Source organism: Saimiri boliviensis, chromosome X (genome assembly GCF_048565385.1).
Source record: "Saimiri boliviensis isolate mSaiBol1 chromosome X, mSaiBol1.pri, whole genome shotgun sequence".
Classification (NCBI taxonomy): Eukaryota; Metazoa; Chordata; class Mammalia; order Primates; family Cebidae; genus Saimiri; species Saimiri boliviensis.
Window position 1 is genome coordinate 105,730,934 of NC_133470.1, and position 18,035 is coordinate 105,748,968.

General features: G+C 34.1%; 1 pseudogene; it reads left to right on the forward strand.

Moving 5' to 3' along the window:
- The first annotated feature begins 3,830 nt into the window (after positions 1–3,830).
- On the forward strand, positions 3,831–3,948 carry LOC120361976 (5S ribosomal RNA; annotated as a pseudogene).
- Positions 3,949–18,035: the final 14,087 nt, after the last annotated feature.

The window sequence follows — 18,035 nt, forward strand, 5'->3', positions numbered from 1 at the left end:
TTGCTTCCAGTCTACACCGACAGAACACCTGACTTTGTTCCTCTATTCTTCTAGGAGGGTATTTCACAACTACCTTCCCTTCCCTTTTGGGAGCCAGTGTCAGCAACTGATGACAAGATGAAGCTTTTCTCTTCTTTTTTTGTTTTTGTTTGTTTGTTTTTGCAGGGGAAGGGGCTGGTGGGGATCAGACAGCCTGGTCCTAAGTTGCCTTTTGGACAAAGCTAATGGATTGACCATTTATTTAATCACCAGGTGTTAATGCTGCAGCCTCAATATCAAATCAGATGATTAAAAGAAAAATGGACTGAGCCCTTCAAAGACAAAGAAAGAAACCTCTGTGGGGCCCACTGGAAAGAGGAATTTTGTATGTTTATTTTCTTTTTGTCTTTCAGTTTGGTTTGAATTTTGTTTTTCCTTGTGATCCTGCTTGGTTGTTTGCTTGATGGCTTATTTTAATTATACACACCTCACACCCTCCCTATAATCCAAGTGAGCGTAGCAAGCAGAAGAGACCTTGAGCTGCTAAAGCTATGAGGCTGTGTCAGAGGCACCTCAGCCTCACTTTTATGTCATCTCAACCTGATCATTTGTATTCTAAAAGATTTTTCTTTTGACCAAGATTTCAAAACCTGCAAGTCAAAGAAAAGAGGTGGGGGGGGAAACTCACTTATAAGAAATTGCATATATACAAGATAAAGTTAAACCATGACCGAAGAGCCATCTTTTTCCTACCATCAGACTAGGGGCATCCAAGAATATTAGAAATTGCCAAGCCCACGAGAGTTGAGGAGCATTTGTCTTGATTATTTTGTGCTCCAATGCCTAGAACAGTGCTTAGGCATTTAGTGTGCATTCAATAAAATATTTTGGGAAGGAAGAATATAAAGAATATAAGGCACGGAAAGAAGAAGGAAGGTGGATGTTTCTAAGAAAACCATCTAAAGAAAGATTGGTACTAGAGTAAGGCATTCTAGAATCCTAAGGTCCTGGAGGTAGAAGAAACCACAGAGACCACTAGTGTCTAGCCCTCTGCATTCACACAGATGATCTGAACCACTCATCATTTCATGGCTTTCATTATCTCCCACTTTCATTGTTAGTAAAGTCATGCTCACACACTGGTCTGTAACTTATTGAAAATTTCCAGACTACACATCCAGGTCCACTGTTCCCACCTGAGCCATCGATATGCCACTTAGGAGATTTACCTGTATTAATTTAGTCTTCAGAGCAGCCAAACAACTGATCAGTTTTTTTCCAAAAAGATAATTCAATAAACCTATTTGTACTCTCTTCTCCCTACTTCCTGGAATATGCATGATACCTAGATAAAACCTATATAACCGTCTTGTTTATTTAAGTTTCTTGTAAAATTCTGATCAGCTGAGACTCAACAAAATGAAGAAAGTTCACTTGGTGAGAATAAGGAAAAATTAAAATAGAAACTATCACAATTCAAATTACAAAAATTTTCAAGGGCTTTTCTGCATTCAAATAACATTCAGCCCAGTTTCCTACATCTTCTACAGCTGAAGTTTTGGACAATGGTAACAAAGGTACGAATGATCCACCTATGACCCCCAAAGAGCCTTAGTGTGTCAAGAACCAACATTGATCCCAGACTTTCCATGGTAACTCAAGCAATATGGACACAGAGCCTTTGGAAGGATTTTTAAAAGGGAGTTGAAATTAAGAAAGGTCTCAGCCCACCCTTCAGAGAACAGAAATACTTCATGAGACAGAATATCCAATTCCTTAACCATTCTGTAGTGTTTGAAGATAACAGTCATATCATTATCATTGTAGTGGTAGTAGTGGTGGTGGGGGTGGCTATAGCAGTGCCAGCTGTTAACATTTATTGAGTCTTCACTACACAGTGAACTTTATGATAAAGACTTTAGATGGATTAACTTCTTTATTCATAACTTATCTATTTAATCCTCAAAGCAACCTCATCAGGTAAATGTTAATATTCTATTTATTTTGCAGGTGATGAAACTGAGGAAAAGGGATGTGAAGTAACTTGTTCATAGATCAGATGAGATTTCACTTCACCATAAAGCTCTCTGTCCCAAAAATATTACCCATTCTTTGGCCCTCTCTAAATCATATTCTAATACACAACATAGACGATAATAGAGGGTAAGGTATGAAACGAGGTAAGAGATCAGTTTCAACTCAAAAGAACTCAACCCTATCTAATCCCCAGTTCTACAAATACAGATCCAAAGTTTTCTCCTTCTCATGGTAAGTAAAGAACAGTACTTTCAGATGCTAAGGAAAGCACGGCATTAATATGTAAAACTATAATTTATATGAAAATGCTTTCTTAATGACTGCTACATTCTGAAATATCAAATTTATCTATTCATAACTCACTATAATAAGGCAGGAAGTAGGGTAGCAATTTATACCTATAAAGTCTGTGATCTTTTGTGATCTTATTAAAACCAACATACTTTTGTTTATAAGTCAGAAGTCCAGACTGCTTTGTAAATTGATAACAATATAAGATTAGCACCTCATTCTTTAAAATATTTACATAGTTCATGCAAAAGCATGATTGTTGGCATGATAATAATTGGCTTAATGAAGAAAAAGAAAGGGAAAGAAACAAACACTTACTGACCACCTGCATCATATTGTACTGGATGCCTTCCACATACATTATCTCATTATGATAATAATACGTATTTCACATGGTTGTTATGAGAACTAAATGAGCCCACATACATGAAAGTGCCTAGGAGAAGGCAGTATAAAAGACCTAGCATTATCAATCACTCACCACGGAATCAATCAATCATTCTAGGTCTTGTGCTATCACATACATTATTTCCTTTAATCTTTACAACAGCCCTGCATACTTGGCCTTGTTATCCAGACTTCATGCATAAAGAGACTGAGGGTCAGAGAATTTTTTAACTACTAACTAAGATCACACAGCAGACCATGAGTTGACTGAATTCTATATCCATGCTCTTACCACTTAATTAAAGGATAGCAGAAGCCTTTTAACAGCACTTCATCATAGGGAGGAAAGGAAAGAATAACACCAATATGCACTCATTCATTCATTCAACAACCATGCCTTCAGCATATACTCTGTGCCAAACACTGAGCTAAATTCTTTCCGTAAATTGTCTCGGTAAATCTTCACAACACCTCTAGCAGATGAGAACCAGGATAATCCCAATTTTGCAGATGAAGAAAATGGAGTTCAAGGAGGTTCAACTGATGTGTTCAGCAACATAGAGCCAGGAAATGGCAGAATCTGGACTGAAAATTATGTTTGTCTGTCTTCAAAGCCTGCACTCTTTCCAGAATATTGTGCTACTTCTAGAAGACAAATTACGTTTTTCTGTATGCAAAGCAATATATTTTGGATCATCATAGGAGGCCCAGATTGGTGGTCCCCAGCACTAGGGTTCTGTTAGGTGGACTGCCCTCTGCAGCCCAGGAGAGAAAGTATCCTGTGTAAGGAGGAAGGGGGGAGAGTGCGGCTGAGGGGAGGAGGAGAAAGAGAGCTAAAAAATGATGATAACCCTGGAGAAGGAAGGGACCATCAAGTCTAGCTACCAGGAAACAGAATTTCTGAACCACCTGCCTAATCTCATACAAAAGATACCCTGATGCCATTCTAAACCCAGGATTATTCTATGCACACTAGGTACCAGACCACAGTGAGACATAATCCATGCAAAATCACCTTTACTATTAAAAATATAACTCCGTGGCACCTTCTGCTAAATAAAGGAAAGCCTACTGTAGAACAAATCGACTTATTGATTTCATAAGAAGATTATCTTTAAGTCATGAAGTTGCCCCTGGTCTACGGCCATCCCACCCTGAAGGCACCTGATCTTGTCTGATCTCAGAAGCTAAGCAGGGTCGGGCCTGGTTAGTATTGGATGGGAGACCGACTGGGACTACAGGGTGCTGTAGGCTTAAAAAAAGAAAAAGATCAGTCTTCTGTCATTTGGCTCAGCAACTTCCCCTATTCAACCCTACTAACATGTAGGCCAATGAAAATAACTCAGTAGGCAAGCGCCAACCTACCTTCTTCCTTCCTTCGCTAGGGTCAGTGTTTATTCTCATCTCTGCTTGTAGCTACTTCCATACCCTACCTTCTTGCTCCAGTGCTCAATATTCTGCCAGCCACGGATATAATTTTCTGAATTCAGTCCTGAGCAAGCAAACTTACCTTTTCTATTATTTGAAAATGGCCCCTTGGCTCTTCCCCCATATGGTCATCTTCCCATATCTGTGTCAGGGGAACAGAGTTGGAGGGCAGAGGTTCCAGAGAATCCTTGCCTGAGTAAGCAGAGAACTGCCCTAAGGAACGGTTGGGCAAGAATGAGAGTCTGAAGTTAACGATGTCTACCTGGAGGGTTCACGCTCTGCGGGACCAGTGATAATACTACAAAGGGAAATGTGTGCTTCACCTGAGATCTCCAGGTGACCACTTCCCAAACACAGGCCTGGATCTCAAAGAGGAACTGGGCCAGAAAGTAGGAGGCTTCCAAGGAAGCCCTGCTTGGAGCAGGTCCACAGGGGCAGTAATTACAGACTTCACACAGCAGAGGCAGTGTAATATAACAGATACACATGGTCCCTGGAGCTGAAAATCTGGGTAACTTTGGGCAGCTACGTAATCCCTCTGAGCATCTGTTTCTTTATCTTTTTGAATGGTGGGAGTTGGGGAAGAGGAGCTGAAGGAGGAGCCCAGAGAATGACATTTACTGAGTGCAGACTTCCTGCCAGGCATTGTACTCTGCTTCACATAAACACTCACTTTATCCTCCCCAAATTTCTTCAGGTTATGAATTATTATTGAAATAATGGACAACATAAGAGAGTGCCTGGCTCATAGTACACTTAATAAATGTCAACTCCTTTCCTTTTCAAAGCTATAAGTAAATGACAAGAACTTTAGTTCTCAGAGAGTACATCTATTCCACGTTGTCCCTAGCACTTGATAATGCAGATTGAAGTGGTTTGAAGTAATCATTTTTAAAAGTAATCATAGAATGTCAGAGTAGAAGGGGCCTTAAAGATTGTTCACATGTAACTCTTCAATAGCTAGAAAAGGGACATTTTTCTGGCTCTGCAGCAAGGATTCAACCACAACCAAGGTGTCCTCTCTCCCAAGTGTGTATGTTTCTGACTCTTAAGGAGATGGCTCAGAAAAAGCCATTTTCAACCCTGCATTAACAGAAGCGAAGGGCAGGATTCAGACTCTGGGTGGCTGCCGTCCACAGAAGCACCTTGTGGTTCAAGTACTGCTGCTCCTGAGTAGTTTCAGAAAATGGCGTTGAAGTATAGAAAAAAGAAAGTGAAGAAAGGGAAGGTAGAATCCACAGGTTTCACCAATCATGGGGTAGCCAACTTGGAATCAACAGCAGAAACAAAAGTGGAACCATGACCTCCAGACAGTCTTGTCTTTGGGGATTAAGGAACTGCACAGCGTTCTACCTTTCCTGTAGGGTCTTTAAGTTTGCTGGTCTCCCTCATAGCCTGGTTTGCAATTTCTACCACAAGTCACTCCTAGCCATTGTCTCCCAAAGGATCCTGTCAAAAGGAAGAGTCTGGCAAAGAAGAATTCTACTCCTAGAGCTGGAGCTACGCAGAATAGGAATTCCACAAATATTTGTTGAATAAATGAATCAGAGGCCTGCCCAAGGAAGTACCCCTGCCCTCTCACTGGAACACAGGAGTAGGGCTGAGTTTCTAAGACAGCCAACAAACATTGCTGACTAGTTCAATTTCTCATTATTAGATCTCATTACTTTCAATGGCAAAAACCACAATTACTTTTGCACCAACCTAACCACAGACTTTCTCTGAAGGAGGCAGGCCTTTCTCCAAAAAGTTCAGTCCCTGAGCCCCATTCTGAAATTTGCCTAAAAGGATGAAAAGCAGACCCCCAGATGGGTGAACATAAAAGAATTGAGGCCAGAACTGCAATTCTTTAATAGCAGAAGGGGAGCAGGGATGAGAAACAAAGCCCTCTGCTCTGGTGACACCTCATCTTCCACTCATTCAAAGGAAAGGTGTGGAATGGTCTCAATCATTCCTCAACAGAACCCTATCTCTGTGGGAAAATGATCTGAGTAGGGTTTGGGAGCAATCAGAACATAGCAGGAGTTGTTGGGGTGGGAATAGAAAGGAGGCATTGATTGAGGGGGTGGCCTTGAAATATCAGAGCAAATTCCAGTCTAGCCTGTAATTTTCTGAGACTGAACAAGCACCTCCTTTTGTTCACAAGTTTATCCTATAAGAAAGAGTCCATAAATTACCAAAGTCTTAAAACAATCTCAGAACCCTGATAAGTATGTACCTACAGACACAAACTCAAATGTTAACAGGACACACATACAGATTGAGACACATACTAAAGGTAACAAAAACAACCAGGCAGAAGCCTACTATCATACAGATGTAAATCCATGAATAGGCACAGATAAAAACATACAAATGATTACACGTACACACAACACAAATATACTTTCAGACTCTAGTCCGAGTTTCTGGGCTAATTAAACAAACGGAATGCTCCCAAAGTGGTAGCATCCCACTACTCCCATCTACTTGCCCCAGCCAATGAAGTTTTCCCTAATGTGATCACTTAAAAACAGAAGCTGTTGTACAAATTCACAATACAATTTATTGCCCATCCTTGGCAGCTGGAGTTTGAGGAATACTAGCATGTTTACTTGACAGTCACCATTCTCTGGAATAAAGTAAAACTCAGAGCTGGAAATAGGCAAATACCCCCACAAACCATATTTTTCTCTTTCACTATGTTATTGAAGAGCAAACTATTATCCCCACACCACACTCCATTGTCCACAGGATATTTTGTCCCAACTCAAAATTTTTCTGAACCAGCTTTCACTTTTGAATTGGCATTTTCCAAATCCTTACGCAAGTCCTGCTCCTGTTGAAGCAACGTCTTAGTCTGTTCTGGCTGCTATAACAAAAGTACTTTGGATTGGGTAATTTGTAAACAACATTATTTATTGATTACAGAGGCTGAGAAGTTCAGGATCAAGATGCCAGCATGGTTAGTGTTTGGTGAGGCCATGCTCACTGCTTCAAAGATGGCACATTTTTGCTGCATACTAACGTCGTTGAAGGGCAAAGGGTGAACAAGCTCCCTCAAGCCTTTTTTTTTATAAGGGCACTAATCCCATTTATGAGGGTAGAGTCCTCATGACATAATCACCTCCCAAAGGTACCACCTTTTTTTTTTTTAATAAACTGCACACCTTAGTTAATAATATGTCAGTGTTGATTTATTAATTGCAACAACTATACTACATATCATACTAATGATATGAAGTACAATGATATACAACAATCATACTAATGTGCAATGTTAATAAAGAGAGGAAACAGGATACAGAGTATATGAGAACTCTATGTTATCATCTCAATTTTTCTATAAATCTAAAACCTATGGAACAATCTTTCATGTTCTTCACATGTACCCCAAAACCTAAAATGCAATAAAATAGTAATAAAAAAACCATTCTAAAAGATATAACCTATTTTGTTAAAGTCTCAATAAATTTAAAATAACTGAAATCATGCAAAATATGTCCTCTGATCATAATAAAGTTAAATTACAAATTAATAATGACAGTACAACATGTCAAAATTTGTGAGATTCTGCTAAAACAGAATTTAGAGGAGAATTTACAGCCATCAATATTTACCTTCAAAAAGAAGAAAGGTCTAAGATCAATTATGTAAAATTTTACTGTAAGCAGTGAGAACAAGAAGAAAAAAAATCAAACCCTAAGAAAGTGAACAACAAAGTGTGAAAGAAAACTACTTGAAAATTATACAGCTTATAAACAACTTCTATCTGGAATATATAAACAATAACTTGATAATAAGGCAAAGAAACCAACAAAAAATAGGTGAAACATTTTAAGAGACCCTTTGCAAAAGTAAGTATGTAAGTATACATATGCATGCCTTGTTCTATTATGCTTTATTTCATCGTACTTTTCAGATACTGCAATTTTGCAAATTGAACGTTTTTGGCAACCCTACATCCTTGGAGAAAATCTATCAGCATTATTTTTTCCAACAGTATGTGCTCACTTTGTGTTTCTATGTCATATTTTAGTAATGCTTGCAATATTTTAAACTTATTTTAATTATTATTAAACTTTAAGTTCTGGGGTATATGTGCAGATCATGAGGGTTTGTTACATAGGTATACATGAGGCACCACATCTTAATACTGTCACAGTGGATATTAGGTTTAATATATGAGTTTTGGAGAGTCACAAACATTCAGAGCATAACAATCAGCTTCACATCTAACTTCCTTGAGGCTGCACTAGATCTGAGATAGTGATTAAAGCAGTATCAGAAAACTGAGGTCCTAAATCATAGCTGTGATCACAGTCCCAAGCCCTGCTCTGAATGGGAATTGATCTGGTAGCAACTTGACTTACATTGTTTTTGCCAAGAACAGGGCTGGAAGTGTGGGGAACTTGTTTGTTTCCCTCTTTAGGTCGCCATCGTTACAAATCCCATACCTTTTTCTGGAACTTTTTATAGTTTATAACTTGTCGCAATTACTTCTTTTGGTTTTTGAGACAGCGCTCTAAAATTATGCAAGTAGATTTAATGACCATCTTCGTTTTAATGGTATAGAAATTGAAGTTCCATAAGATGTAATGACATGCCTAAGATCCACAAAGCTAATTAGTGCCAGAGGTAGGTTTTGAACCTAGATATTTATCATTCTGCTGCAATACTTTTAAAATTACACCACTACATTCCTTGCTGTCCTACCCTTTGCTGCCACTGCCCCACACACTCCACCACACACACACACACACACAGACACAGACACACACACACACACACACACACACACACATGAGTAAAGTCCTATTTTGGCTTTACCCTTTTCTACATTCCAGAATTTTGTCCTCTCTTGTCCACAGCAAACATAACTCATTTTATATCTCTTCATCCTAGACCATCTTCGCTATGCCCAGTAGACAATATTATCTCATTTAATCTACAGGAGAAGTTACATACTTGCCATAAGTCACACAGCTAATAAATGGGGGAGCCAAAATTGCAATTCAGAGCCATTGGACTTTAAATGTGAATGCTCTTTCTGCAATATTACACTGCCTTTCAGAGCTAATTTGCCAAACTAATCTGCTAATGGGCTAATGCCATACAAACACTAATCAAAAGAAGCTGGAATATCTGTGTTTGTTTGGTTATTGCAGTCAACGTGACACAAGAGGAGGTTAATACATTTTTTTCGAACTATATTTTATTGCTAGGACAATGGGAACCTATTGTATAGCTGGCTAGGTCTTGCAAAACAATAAGATAACAATATAATACAGTGTAACAAAGCACTAAATTGTACACATTTAAATGTCCATTTGTAAATTGGAGGCAATGATAGACTAAAAATAATAAGAGATATCAACAAGGAAGAAATTAAAGTTGGCTGGAATTACCAAGCAGGAAATAAAAGTTGAGCTTGACTAGGAAAGATTAGGAAATTTATATAAAAAGGAAGAGGGCTTTCCATGCAAGAGGGACAGCATAAGGAAATACAGAGGCAGGTTTGAAGCCATGTATGGGAGTAATGCAAAGACCGCCTTCATTTCAACATAAGATACTGGTTAGGGAAGAGTGTGAAATAATGTGTCAATTTACAATTGCTGGTTGTTCCTGACACAAAGGGAGTTTGCATTCACACACATGCAATTTTCCATATGCATACACTGGGTGTTCATGATGACAGCTGGGGGAAGGGCTTCCCTGTCAGCGTTCTCAGACTCTTCTCTCCTATGAAGCAAAAGCCTTAAGATCGTAGGGGTAAAACAGGAACTCCCCTACTTCCATGACACAGTCAAAAATCTATTACTTCTGGGGAAGAGTAGAACCAAAAAGTGTCTGCCTCTGAGGGAAGGGTATGAACCCTCTGAGGGAGAGTATAAACTCTCTTGCACCGAGGACTCAGGAAAAATCCTTCCTGGGGAAAGAATATAAGCAAAACCCTCTCTCCAGAAAAGGGGCAGAGAACGTTCTTGGGCACAGGATCCTACAACTATACCAAACACAGGTGTTCTACTACTGGAAGAGGGACAGGAAATTCCTGGTCAGAACAACGACATGATATAAAGCAGAGTTTCATTGTCACTGTGAGGAACACTACTAAGCCTCATTTCTGAGGCTCATATGTGCAGGGCCTGCCAGAGATTGAGACTGGACCATAGCAACAGAGAACGTGCCACTTCCCTGTGAGCAGTGAGCATCAAATAACAAGCAAAAGCATTTTACTATTGGAGGAAGGACAAGAACATGGAGAGAGAGTCCCCTCTGTGGCCCAGGCGTGCAAGAGCAGCTGAAAGCTGAAAGGGAAGTAGAATCACTGAGAAAAACTCTCTAGATACACAATTTTAATTCCAAGCATATGGTAGCAGCAGCAGTCCACTAGGAGAATTTAAAACCTGTGGTGCACTGATGGTAATGACAGTACAAATCATAAGGCTTGCTCAACTCCTGAGTGATTGATTTAATTTCATAATTAAAAAGCCTTATAGAGGAAGAGCGAATGCCATTTCCAGGCACAGCTACTATTTACCTTAGTCTCTACTGTTCTTCTAGACACATTGTAGAAAATAAAAAATAAGATGAAAACACAAAGGCAATAAAAAATAAGCAAATGTCAGAAAATAAAGCAATCAATCAAACCTGATTTAGAGATAATACAAACATTGGAATGATTAGAGACTTTAAAATATCTATAATTAATATAACTGATATAGCAGAAAATATGGAAATGCATGTATGAACAGATGGGAAATTTTAGCATAGCAATCAAAACAATATGAAAAAGTGAAATGGAAAATGCTAGAAAATTTTAAAGCCCCATAATAAGAAAGAAATGCTGTAATAAAATTACACAGATGAAGAATGGTTTTGATAGAGTCATTAATAAATGGATATAGTCAAAGAAAGAATAGTAAACTTCAGGATAAGTCATTATCAATTATCTAAACTACAATGCAAAAGAAAGAAAAGTAAAAAGAATAAGTATCAAAAAGCTGTAAGACAATATGCAGTTGACAAAAATGCAAGTAATTCAAGTGTCAGAAATGGAAGGCAGAAAAAAATGGACAGAAGAATTATTTGAAAACATAATGACAGAATTTTCCAAAAATAATGAAAGTCTATAAACTCATGTTAAGAAGCTCAGAGAAACAAATTGTGAATAAACACAAACAGATACACTCGCACACACCACCATAAAGATGGAAAACCAACTATAAAACAAAAATATTAATGGTAAAAAGACAGTAAACACAGAAGAACAAAATCAGAGTCACAGTTGATTTTGAATCAGAAACTATGCAATCCAGAAAACAATTGAGTGACATCCTTAAAATTGAAGGAAAAACATGTCAAACCAGAAATCTAAACCTACTGAAAATATCTTTCAAAAATGAAGGGAAAATGAAGAATTTCTCAAACAAAAACTGAGATTATTTACTTCTAGCAAGCCAGTGCTATGAGAAATGTTAAAGGAAGTAATTAAGGCACCAAATATATGACACCAGATGGAAACTTGAATCTATAGAAAGAAAGGAAAACTGGCAGGAACGGTAAAAATAAAACTATTCAAAGGCATTCTTTCAATATTTTAATCTCTATAAAAGATAACATACAGTTTCAAGATAAAAATAGTAACAATGTATGGTGAGGTTTGTAAGATGTATAAGCAAAATGTATGGCGACAATAGCACAATAGATGTGAAGAAGAAATTGTAATCATATTGGTGTAAGGTTCTTACACTATATATGAAGTTGCATAATATCATTTGAAGGCAAGCTTTCATTAAATGTATATTTCTAATTGTATATAAAAATATATAATTACATATAGTATAATATAATTATACATGTTATAGTCTATTATATATATATTATATTGTATTATTATATATAATATAGTATAATAAAATACAATATGTACTATATAATACACAATAAATAATATATAATATACACAATATTATATGATGTAATATATAATATATAACAAACTCTTCCAGAAAAGATAAGCCAAAGAGACATAATATATGTAACATAATATAGCAACTATATAGTGTATTATATAATATATTATGTATTATATTATATATAGTATACAATATATAGCATATATTTATATATAAGTATATATTATATAATTACATAATATATTATACAGTATATATTATATAATATATACTATCATATAGTTATATATTATATATTATACAGTATGTATTATATAGTATATACTATAATATAATTATATTATCTTATAATTATATGATATATGCTATATTATATAATATATACTATAATATAACACAATATAGTATATAATATATAATATATGTTATGTATCATATAGCAAATATTATATATATTAGATAGTATATATTATATATAATTCTATATTCTAGTACATATTTTATATTTTATATAGCACAAATTTACATATTATATTGTACATATTATATTTTATTATGTATATATTATATGTAATATCTTATATAGCATACACTGTGCATTGTATGGTATATATTATATAGTATATAATATAGTATATAGTATGTATTATATAATATAAACTATTGTATACTCTATGATATCTATGCATTATAATATATACTATTTATTATAGATTATATAATGTATATTACATAATATATTACATAATATGGTGTATATTATAGTATATAGTATATAGTATATGATATATACTATTATATATACATTTATATATACATATATAGTTGCATATACTATATACTATATGTTATATAGTATATACTATGTAATATAAATTATACCATATTATATACCATATTGTACTATGTACATATGATATATATAGTGTATATTATATACTATATTGTATATGATATACAATGATATATAATATAGATAATATGATATATAATATAGATAGTATTGTACATAATATTATATACAATATATAATATATATTATGTACATTACATTATATAATAATATAATATATTTATGTTTATAATAATATAATTATATACATTTATATTATTACACCAAATTATATATTTTATATACAATTATATATTTTACATATTTATATAATATAACATATTATATGTTTCAATATAACATTTTAAATAATATACATTTATATGTTGTGAACTATATAGTATAATATATAAATTAGTATACAATAAATATATAATATATAATGTATATAAATATGGATATCATATATTTTTGTATTATATTTTATATGATTAATATATTAATTTATGTGATTAATATATATTAATTAATATATGAATATATATTTATATACTATTATATATTATATAATATGTTGATTAATATATTATATATAACACATTATAATATATAATATAGTATATATTATATACTATATATTGTGATATATAAGTACATATATAATAGTATAGAAATATATAAAATATGTAATTTTATAGAAAAATATAATTTGGTGTAATTATATATTGTATAATACTGTGTTTATACTATATATTGTATAATATATATTGTAATTATATATTGTATAATGCTGTATAAAACTGTATAAACATAGTTTCAAAAAAGGCATAAATAAGTCAATAGAGGAAATAAATTGGAATCATAAAGATTACCCAATTTATTCCAAAGAAAACAAGAAACTAAAAATGACCAAAGAACAGATCAGATGAACAAAAGTAACAATCAAGGTATAGTTGTAAGTAAAACAATATCAATAATTCAACTAAATGTAAATGATCTGAGCACCTACAGAACAGTTCAATCTTGTGAGATTGGCTATAAAGGCAAGACTCAACTGTACACTGTTTAGAAGAAACATCAATAGATGAAAAATAAAATAAAAACAAGATATACCATGTAAGTCTTATCCAAAAGAAAGATAGAATGGTTATATTAATTAATATCACACCAAGAACACTTCAGAGTAAGTAATATTACCACCAGAGCTGAATAGATATGTTACACAATGATATATAATTCAATTTGTTAAGAAAACAATATAATTTTAAATGTGTATGTACCTATCAATAGAATTTTAAAATACATGAAGCAAAAACTGTTAGAACTAAAAGGAAACAAAGATGAATACACTACTACAGTTGGAGACTTCAGCATTTATCTTTCATTTAGTAATAGAAGAAGTAGACAAAAATAAATAAGAATATAGAAGATCTATACAGCACTGTCAACAAAGTTGACATAACTGACATTTATAGAACACTCCAGCCAACAATACAATATGTATTGGTGTCAGGTGCACGTGGTGCTTGCAACAAAAATGGCCTATTTTCTGAGCCGTAAGAGACACAATTCATTTAAAATAATTGAAGTCATAGAAAGTATTTTCTTACTACAACAGAATTAAACCTGAAATGATATTCTAGAAAATATATAATTAGGTGAAAAGTAAATAACACTATTCTAAAAAGACAGATCAAAGAAGTTGTTACAAATGAAATTATCACATGTTGAATTTAATGAAAATAAAAACATCATATCAAAACATGTGGGACACACATAAAACATGCTTAGAGAAAGATTTTTTTTTTATAAGAGAAAGCGTATATAAGAAAAGAAGAAAGCTTTTAAATCAATTATCCAAACATCTAGATTAAGAAACTAGAATAAAAGAGCAAAATTAGATCCTAAAGCCCCAAGAAGGTAAGAAAATACAAAGAGCACATATCAATGGCAGTGAAAACAGAAAATCAATAAAAATTAATGAAACCAAAGCCTGGTTGTTAGACAAGAACAATAAAACGTATGAACCTCAAGCCAGATGGATCAAGAAGGAAAAAGGAAGACACAAATTATCAATGTTAGAAAGGAAGGAAGGGCATTACTACAGATCTTACAGAAATTAAAAAATATAATAACAGGCTATTTTGAACAATTTATGCCAATAAATTTGATCACATAGATGACATAGAAAAATTCCTTGAAAGGGACTACTATTGCTCACTCAAAAAAAAAAAAAAATCAACAACCTAAATTGTCCTATAGCTATTACAGAAATTAAATCCATAGTTAGAAGCATCCAAACAAACAGAAACAACAAAAAAAAACTTCAGTCACATGTGTCTTTGGTGGCAAATTCTTCCAAGCATTTAATGAAAAAATAATATCAATTACAAACAAACTCTTCCAGAAAAGATAAGCCTAAGAAACACTGTCCAGCACATTGCACCAATACACCACCTGATATCAGAACTGGACAAGGGCGTCACAAGTCAAGAAAAGTACAGAAAAAAGTCCCTCAGGAGAAAAAATGTGGAAAGCCTTAAGGAAATATTAACAAGCAGAACCTAGCAATATATACTAAGGAAAATACATCATGACTGTGGTAGGCAAACTAAGGTCTCAGAAAGATGTCATGTCCTAACACCCAAAACCTATGAATATACATATTATATTATTATATATGTAACATATAAGTATATTATATTAAATATATTTATATATTAATACATAAATACATTCTATATCAATATATATAGAGAGAAAATATTAGATGGCAAAAAAGAACTAATATTTCACATGGAATACAAATTCCATATTTCAGTGATCTTAAATCAGGGCAATTATTCTGGATTATCCAGTGAGCCAAATAAATATACAAGGCCCTTAAATGTAGAAGAGGGAAGTAGAAGGAAAGTCAGCATCAGAGTAATGTTGTGACATGAGAAAAACACAACTGGCGGTTGCCAGCTTTTAAGATGTAAAAGGGTTACAAGCCAAGTAATGTGGACAGCTTCTAGAGGCTGGGAAGAGCAAGAAAACAAATTCTTCCCTAGAGATTTTAGAAAGAAACAGTTCTCTCAACACCTTGATATTAACCTAATAACCCAAGTCAGGCTTCTGATCTACAGAGTTGTAATATAATAGACTTGGGTATTTAAAGCCTGTAAATTTGTGGTAATTTGTTACAGCAATAATATGAAATTAATAAATGGGGTTTAATGGGTGGGACCAAGAATTAAAGCTGAGATAAGCCATCATGAGGTTCCATTCAACCTTTCTAGGTTTAAGAACAGGCCAAATTGGACTGTTAAATGGAGAAGTCATTGGGATAATTATCCCTTTTCTAAATAGATCTCATGATGATTTTCAATCATTGATTTAGATTTATTTACAAAAAAGGGTGATTGAAATCGTCCTTAAAAATGGTTTTCAATTTTTAAAGGCCCTGTTTTATATTGAGCTATACTGTCTAAAATAGCCAACATAATTTTGAAAAAGAACAACATTGGAAGACTTACATTACCTGCTTCCAAGACTTACTGGAAAGCTACAATAATCAGGAAAACGTGACAGATCAATGAAACAACATAGAGTCTAGAAAGAGATCCAAAATACATATGATCAACAGATTTTCTACAAAGGTGACTAAATATTTAATGATGAAAGGATATGTTCAGCACAGAATGCTGTAACAATTGGGCCACCACATGCATAAAAATGACCTTTAACTTATACTCTGTACCATATTTAAAAGCTGACTCCAAATGGATCCTAGTTCTAAATATTAAGCCAAAACCCAGAAAACTTCTGGGGAAACTTAATGTGATCTGTGTTAGGCAAAGATTTCTTAGAAAAGACACAAAAAACATAGACAACAAAAATAAATTTAATAAATTTGACTTTATCATTCTAAACCTCTACTATTCGAATGACACTGTTAAGGAAATAAACAGGCAAGCCACAGACAGACAGAAATATTTTCAGAACACATGTCTGATAAAGGACTTGTATCCAGAATATATAAATAACTCTTACAGCTCAATAATAATAAAACAAACAACCCAAAGAAAATTTGAGAAGTTTTAAACAGACACTTCAAGATATCCAATATAATTATTCTTTAGAGAAATTAATATTAAACTCACAATAAAATAGCCATACACATTTTTTAGAATGTTCAAAACAAAGCAAAGATTCCTGACAATACCTGATGATGTTTCAGAGCAACTAAACCATATACATTGCTGTTGGGAAAGGAAAAAAGTATAGCCCCTTTGGAAAACAGTTTAGTAGTTTCTAATAAATTTAAACAACTTATGATCCAGCCACCTCATTCCTATGTATTTATCCAAAAGAAATAATAGCATATATCTACAAAGACTTATATGAAAATGCTCATAGCAGATTTACTCAAAATAGCTAACAAAGCAGGATAAACCTAAATTTCTATCAACTACTGAATGGATGATTAAATTGTAGTACATTTACAGAATGGAGCAATATTACCAATGAAAGGAACAAACTACTGATACATGCCACAACATGTACGAATCTCAAAAGCATTGTACTATATGAAAGAAGAACACAAAAGTCTGTGTATTCCAGAGTCCAGTTACCTAACTTTCTGGAAAAGGGAGAGAAATTAAATTAGTGGTTATGGGAATAAGGATGGATGGAGGGATTGGCTGCAAAGATGCACATAGAGACATATGGGTTGATGAGAATTTTCCATGTATTTACGTGGTGATAGTTAAATGACTGTGTTTTCTGAAACTCAGAACTGTAAACCTAAAAATGGGTAAATTTTACTATACGTACCTCAATAGACCTGATTTCTAAAAGACAGTGACAAAAACAAACAGTTGAAAGGCATTTTAGGCTCTGTAGCAGGAAAGTAACGAGATAAAAGGGCCCTGTATAGAGATTACACTTTTGCAGGATTGATTGGAAAGAAGAGTAGAGATTTGGTAGATTTGTTGGGGAATATTGAATAATCAAGGTATTAGGTGATAAAGGCAATAAGAGCTATCTTGAATATTTGAAAAGTTGTCATTCTGAAGAAAGTTTAAATTTACTCTTTGTGACTCCATAGCAGGCGTCCCCAAAGTGTGGCCCGCGGGCCCCATGTGGCCCCCTGAGGCCATTTATCCGGCCCCCCGCCACACTTCAGGAAGGGGCACCTC